Genomic DNA, 7,890 nt, shown 5'->3' on the forward strand with positions numbered 1-7,890 from the left:
TGTGTCTCTGAAGGGCCAGCACTGCCCACCCTGTTAGATCGGCTTTAGTAAATCCCAAACTACAGGAAGTGGGGGTTTTATCTACTGGGAAAAGGGACATTGTCTCTTACCTGTGATATGTCCATTTCCAAGTAGATAAGAGCCCCACATCCTGGCCCACCCTCAGGGGTGCTGGCATAAGGATAGTTCATATCCACATAGTCCTTCCCTATGGGGAGCAATCTAGATTGCTCACTGCCTGTCTCTGTCACCGTCCAATTCTCTATAGTTTGATATCCAAATAAATTGTTTATGTTTTTTCTGGAGCATTCAGCTGTTTTACGACTGGCCTTCTAGGGTTAGCTCCACCCACGTGGGGTCACCAGAAGTTCTCTCTTTTTTACTTCCTGCCTATTGGAGTGAGTGGGCAGAGCATAACCCAAACTACAGGATGTGGGGCTCTTATCTACTGGAAATGGACATATCACAGGTAAGAGCCAATGTCCCTATTTATGAATTTACACAATGGTGAAATCATATAATCTTTAGAACAGGGGTAAGTAAGTGTACCTTTGTCAGCCACATTCAGCTGCAACAGCTTTTTCTGGCCTCCCAAAGCCCTATACCCTCAATTTTTAAAAAAGCAAATTAATCTTTATTTATGAAGCACTGTAAATTTACACAGCACTGTACATACAATCTTTTTAGGGAACTGTCTAACTAAAAAGATTGTATGTACAGCGCTGTGTAAATTTACAGCGCTTCATAAATAAAGGTTAATAATAATAATAATAACAACAACAACAACAACATAAACTTGTCCACAAAATCTCATACAATTCCAAATTTCTCTAACCCAAATGTTTATTTTAAATAACAAAAAAGGCTGGAAGAAAGGAAGTGCAAATCAGAAGTGGTTTCCAGGCACTTGAGGATCACATTTTTGTCCAAAAGTGTATCCGTGTGGCCCACTGCATGAGGAAAGTTGACTCGTGGCAGCAAATTCACTTCTTGCTTCTTGAACATTAGAACTGAACATTTTCATGAATAACACCACTTACTGAGCCACAACTATTCAAAAGTGTAATTTTGACAGAAGAGTATGTGTATGCATTCATTCTGAATTAGTGTTCAGATCCACAGGTAAGATCTTTAACATGGGTAATTAATTGACTAACCTGCTAGTCCATGTATTAACTGCCAGGAGCTGCTTTGCATGCTCTCCAGCAATGGCCTTTCTCCTCACCAACTTGTTGCTATCAAACAGGTGCCAAGGATTAAATCTGTGACCCTTTGCATGCACAGAATGTGCTCCATTACTGAGCTACAGCCCCTTCTTACTAAAACTATATGATGGCTTTTGTATAACTACCTATCATGTATACTCTACTATATGTTGTTACCTCGTGTATAAGTCGAGGTCAATGGGGGGGGTGGAATTTAAATTTTTATATGACTTGTGGATATGTCGAGAGTCAGACTTAAGGGGGCAGCCCAGCAGGAGAGAGGCTGCAGGGTGAATGCTCGCCCTCCCCAGTGTCTCCCCAACTGGGCTGCCCCTTGCGGAGGCAGCCCGGCTGGGGAGAGGCTTGGCCAAAGGACCTATTGTCCCATGTATAAATCTACTCAAGATTTTGGAGGCCATTTTGGGGCAAAAATTTCTCAATTTATAATCCAGTATACTCGGTATGTTAAAAGGACATTGTCTTTTTAACATGTGGCACTTGGGGGTCCTTTTCTCTCAATTTCAATTCTCTCCATGCAGCCATTGCTTCCTGCTGTGCACAGGAATGCACATAGACTAACAAAATGTCTACATTGTTGCTTGGGTGATTACAGGTGGCTTCAGGCACTCTGTGCTAGTGGCATGTGGTGTATTTTGTACCTTCAGTAACTACTAAATAATGACAGCATGGTTTCCTTAGTTACCACAATTACAAGCTGGTCCTTTAAAAAGAGGACTCTGGAATTTGGCTAGATTACTTGGATGTCAACAACACCAAACGGGTTAACCTCTGTTTTCTCTGCTAGTCGTCAACTGTTGGTGCAGTTTGTCTTTGTTTCCAAGCACAGGAAGGCAATGTCCTTGATGTCTTCTTAATATTCATTGGACAGAGAAACCACATCTTCATGCTGGAACAAGGGAATTGGAATTTTTAGCCTCAGAATCATAGTTTGAAGAGATCTCAAGGGCCACCCAGCCCAGTCCAACCCCATTCTGCCATTCAGGAACACAATCAAAGCACCCCCACTGATGGCCTTCAGCCTCTGTTTAAAAGCCTCCAAAGAAGGAGACTCCACCACTTTCAGAGGGAGTGTGTTCCACTCTTGAACAGCTATTACTGTCAGGAAGTTCCTCCTAATGTTAAGCTTGCATCCATTATTCTGGGTCCTATTCTCTGGAGCAGCAGAGAACAAGCTTGCTCCGTCCTCAATATGACACCCCTTCAAATATTTAAACAAGGCTACTACGTCTTTTCTCCTGGCTAAACATACAGCTCCCTCAGTTGCTCCTCATAGGGCATGGTTTCCAGACCCTTCACCATTTTGGTTGCCCTCTGGAAATGCTTCAGCTTATCAACGTCCTTTTTGAATTGTGGTGCCCAGAATTGGATGCAGTATTCCAGGTGAGGCCTGAACAAAATAGAATAGTGGTGGTACTATTACTTCCCTTGATCGACACTATGCTTCTATTGATGCAGCGTAGAATTGCATTGGCTTTTTTAGCTGCCACATCACACTGTTGACTCAGGTTCAATTTATGGTCTACTAGGGGGCCATTCTCACTGGCACCTTTGCACTGGAAGGAACTGGGAAGCTTCGGTCTCTCCCTCCCCAGATCCCTCCGGAAGCAAGTGCTGACTACCAATCAGGGGCATTTTAACCCGAATGCCCTCTTGGGATAAATCGGGTTTAAGGTGAAGGTGCCTGGCTGTCAATCAGATTAGTTCCACAATGGTCATAGGTGACGTTTGCAGCACTCATTGGGGCATCAGAAATGTGCTTTCCACTCCTCCTTTTTTTTTTAAAAGGACCAGGCACAACTTGTCAAATTTAAAAACCTCTGGTGTGTGTGTTATGATCTGCCCTTGGCCCCATTTTCAACCCCCAAATGCAAGCTACTGCCATCTCTGTATCCTGTATCCCACTCCCTTGCCACTCCAGAATGCCTCATACATAGGTAATAATAATAATAATAATAATAATAATAATAATAATAACAACAACAACAACATTAATTCCTCACCTCGGAATGCCAGAAAAGGATGCTTTTTTTTTCTTTCCCTAGGCTACCCCTGAATTCCTTAGAGACAGTAGCAAAAGCTGTAACAATTTGCCTAATTGGAAAGAGAAACATTAATATTCGAATTATAGCATTCATTCGCATTGCAGCATTCATTCCAAAGGAAAAAAAAAGTTTTTTGCAAAGTACTCTTTTTGCAAAGGGCTCCTGAGGAAGCCAGATCTAAATATACAGTATTATAGATCTACCCATTGCAAAAAATATGTGCATTTTTTGCCAAAAATAATTAAAAAAAAAAAACCAAAGGGAGAGCAGAGGCTTGGCTTGCTCTGGCCCCCTGCCCTGCCCTGAATTGACCCCGTCAGTCACCCCCTTTTTGCCTCCTGTCACTCTTTGCCTCCAGATTCCCCTTTTTCCTTTGGCTCTTTCCTCCTCCTCCTCCCCTCCGATGAGAGGAGGGAATGCTCTGATCTCTTCCTGTAGCCAAGGGTCCGTTTAGGGGAATTTTATTATTATTGTTATTAGCTCAAATATTGCAAGAGGAGGGCCTGCTACGATGGCCCTTGCAGAATCGCCTCCCAATATGTATACGGAGTAGACCAGGGGATCCCAATAAATGGAGCTGAGACAGACTTCTAGAATTAATAACCAATTTATTTATAATGGGGGGAAACACATGCAATTCACTAACATACACACATACATACAAGGCTCAGGAAAAGCATAGGTTAGCATGGAATAGGATTTTAGGCATCACTGGGGTGATACATACCAGAATGTAGACTCCCTCCAGGAATCCAAATGGAATATGATGAGGATGGCATGAGGCTCAGCCATGGAATGACTGGCCAGGAGTCAGGACAGGGTTCAAGGGGACAGAGCTTCCCCCTGAAATCCAGACTGGCCCAGTGAACAGGCAAATCTGGGAGTATTTATAGGCAAAATCTTGCTTCTGGCAAAGGTGCTTGATGGTGAGAACAAAGGTGTTTAATTACTTTCTTTTCACCTGGATGTCCCTGTCTGATTGTCTTAGTGGTCTTAAGCTGCTTGGACAACAGACCTGGGAGGGGGCAAGAGCCTCAGGCAAGGCAAATATTTGCTCTTCCTGGTCATATGATAATCCTCTTATGCGACTCTCTAGATATGATAATGTGGGTGCCCCTCAGGGGTGTGTGTACATGTCCTCATGCCTTGCTGGCAATGGTGGACTGGCTATTAGAGTTCATCTAGGGGTCATTAAGGGTTATCATTTATACCAAAATTTATATGGAGCAGCATGGGTAACATTCCCACCCTCTGCCCTTAATCCCTCCCTGAATTTGCCCCGATCATGATCAGGGGCAAGTTCATATTTCGCGGAACCCAGGTCTTTTAAGAAAAGATGGATTTTAGCCCAAATCTTGTTAGCCCACGCTAAGGGGCATTTCCTTGTGCAAGCCTCAACATGGATTGTGACAGAATCGGGCCCAATATGAACATCACGTGGAAGATTCTTGTTTTCACAAATTGATTTCACAACCGGGTTAAAAGGTAGTATGAATGGCCCCTAGGACTCCTAGATCCCTTTCACATGTATTATTGCCAAGGCAGGTGTCTCCCATCTGTGCATTTCATTTTTTTCTACCAGAGTATAGTACCTTATATTTCTCGCTGTTTAACTTAATTTTATTAGTTTTGGCCCAGATTTCCAATCTATTAAGGTCATTTTGAATTTTGATCCTGTCCTCTGGAGTATTAGCTGCTACTCCTAATTTGGTGTCATCTGCAAATTTGATAAGCATGCCCTCTATTCTTTCATCCAAATCACTGATGAAGATGAATAGCACTGGGCCCAGGACAGAACTCTGTGGCACCCCGCTAGTCACTTCTCTCTAGGATGAAGAGGAGCCATTGCTGAGCACCCTTTGTGTTCGGCTACTCAACCAGTTACAAAAACCACTACTAACCAGTTACTACTACTTGCAATAAAATTAACTAAGCCTCAGAATGGTAAATATTGAGTGTGTCCAGCCCTTGAAAATAACTGATCAAAAGGAACCAGAGGGTGAACAGTGGGATTTTGCGAGAAAACAATTACACAATAGTCTGGAAAATGCACAGAAAACTATAATTACACAATAATTATTTTGCTACCAGACAAGGTCTGATTAGGTCTTGCACTTTGCCTCCAGCAGTCGTCAGCCAACTGCTTCTAGAAGCTGAGAGAATTAAGATCATGGCCATGCCCAGTATCTTGTACTCAGAGACTGGATCTCATTCCATAAAGTTTATAATTGCAGATTGCAATTAGCTGGCATATCTATGGATGTTGTTATTTATGTTTTAAAGCCATGTATGTCAGCATGGTGTAGAGCCTGAGTACAGCTCTGGAGACCAGGGTTCAGTTCTCCACTCAGCCAAAGAAAACCATTGGCTGACCTTGGGCAAGTCACACGCTCTCAGCCCCAGAGAACCCCATGTTACGGTTGCCTTAGGGTTGCCATAAGTCGGAAATGACTTGAAGGCACACAACAACAGAAACGGGCAGAAACGGGCAGGTTTCTGAGTGATCTGGAGTAAAGAAGCATGGATTTCTATTTCCCAGGCCACATCCACACTGCAGAAATAATCCAGTTTGACATCACTTTAATTTTCCTGGCTCTAAGCTGTAAAATTCTGGGAAGTATCATTTGTTGCAACAGTCAGAGTGGTGTCAAATTGACTTATTGCCGCAGTGCAGACACAACCCCAGTTAACATTATCAAGAAAACTTCTTACCCTATCCCTATTTCTCTGTTGTGTTATTGAAATGGAAGAAGACTTGGGTGGGTGAGTGGGAGAACTAGGAGTGGATTGCTATGTGTCTGAATTCAGAGCTTAGTACTAATGCTGAAAAAAAGTTTCTGGGTTTTTTATGTGCTCCAAGGGACCCTGAATTTTAAATATTACTAAATATTGTCTAAGCCAATAGTTTTTTGCACCTGCCTGTGGAATCTACCAAATCTCCACTGACTCCTCAGGCTTCTTCTAGTTGGGATTTAAATCCATTACTGGAGATGCCAGATCTGGTTGTGTCTTGATTATGTCCTGTTTAGGCACTTTTAACATTAAGTGGGACTGTCTTTGGATACTTTTGTGGATCCAGAATGCAGCAAAAAGAATGCTCACAGGGACCCATTACAGGGAGCATACTCCTTGTGGAAACAACTATATTGGCTACTCATCTATTTCCAGAATACCTGAACCCAGAGTCATCTAATGGAACTGAATGGTAGGAGATTCCAGACAGAAACTGGACACTATGCCAGTGTGGTGTAGTGATTTGATCATTGGACCAGGACTCTGGAGAGCAGGGTTCGAATCAGGCAAGTCACGCACACTCAGCCTCAGGGGGAAGCAATGGCAAACCTCCTCTGAACAAATCTTGCCAAGAAAACCCTGTCACCATAAGTTGAAAACGACTTGAAGGCACACCACCACCACAATGTCTGTATTCCTCCTTGCCACCCTCCACACTCAGGCTGACCAGATGTCCTCACCGCAAAGGAGGACAAGGCACCGGAAAATGGAGGACGTGCCCTAATAAAACTTAAACACATATCAGTGTAAATAAATTCCTCCTTCATAGCCCTGTTCAAAATGTACAGAAGGCTGAAATGGAGGACCTTCTGGTGTGAATTCCTCCTGCCAGTGTGAGCAGCGTAGTAGTTTGAGTGTTGGAACAGGACTCTGGAGAGCAAGGTTCGAATCCCAGCTCAGCCATGAAATGCCACTGGATGACCCTGGGCAAGCCATACCCTCTCAGCCTCAGGGGAAAACAACGGCAAACCTCTGAAGAAACTTTGACAAGAAAACCCCATTATAAGTACGCCTTAGGGTTGCCATAAGTCAGAAACATCTTGAAGGCACACAACAACAACAACAACAACAACATGCTGGCTTTGTTTAAGTGTTTGAAGGAGTGTCATATTGAGGAAGGAGCAAGCTTGTTTTCTGCTGCTCCAGAGACTAGAGGAAAAGGGATCCCATTCCCACCTCCACATTAGGAGGAACGTCCTGACAGTAAGGGCTCTCTCAGCCTCCGAGGGAAGGCAAGGGCAAACCTCCCTTGTAGTCTATAGCCGTCCAGTGCAAGCCCTCCCTGCCAGGCTTCCCCCAGAGATGGCCGCCCAGCCTCAGTTTAGAAACCTCCAAAGGGGACTACTATCCCACTGCAAGGGAGCGTGTGTTCCTCTGTCGGAACTAAGGCAGACAACAACACAAGTATAAACGCCCACTTGGGCAATAAGTCACGCTCTCTCAGCCTCAGAGGAGGGCAGATGAAGAGAAGTGATCAAAGGGTTTTCTTAGGAGGGGTTTTACCAACTGCCTTCCTCCGAGGATGAGAGACCTCGGGCAGCAGTAAGTCACACTCTCTCAGCCTCGGAGGGTGGCCATGGCAAACCTCCTCTGAAGGAAAACTTGCCAAGGAAACATGCTGTGATGGGGTCGCCATATGGCACCCACAACAACAACAACAACAGCAGCAGCAACACACTAGCTCCATATCCCTCTTTAATGCCACCCTCCATGCGCCCCTTGAGGGAGGAGGAGCGAGCGTCGGGCCTAGGCTTCCACTCGAGCCCAGGCTGAAGTTCTCGGCCAACCAGAGGCCGCTGAGGGAAGGCGGGAGCGCCGGGCCAAGAAGG

At 44.4% G+C, this 7,890-nt stretch overlaps 1 long non-coding RNA gene across 1 annotated transcript; it reads right to left on the minus strand.

Annotated features, from left to right (window-relative positions):
* Positions 1-825: 825 nt before the first annotated feature.
* Positions 826-7,876, minus strand: LOC121930727. The gene is made up of 3 exons (XR_006104006.1): positions 7,740-7,876; positions 3,227-3,317; positions 826-2,112 (listed from the first exon to the last, which is right to left on the minus strand). It is a non-coding gene; the product is annotated as an uncharacterized LOC121930727 (long non-coding RNA).
* Positions 7,877-7,890: the final 14 nt, after the last annotated feature.

Source organism: Sceloporus undulatus, chromosome 5 (assembly GCF_019175285.1).
Source record: "Sceloporus undulatus isolate JIND9_A2432 ecotype Alabama chromosome 5, SceUnd_v1.1, whole genome shotgun sequence".
In the NCBI taxonomy this organism is placed as follows: Eukaryota; Metazoa; Chordata; class Lepidosauria; order Squamata; family Phrynosomatidae; genus Sceloporus; species Sceloporus undulatus.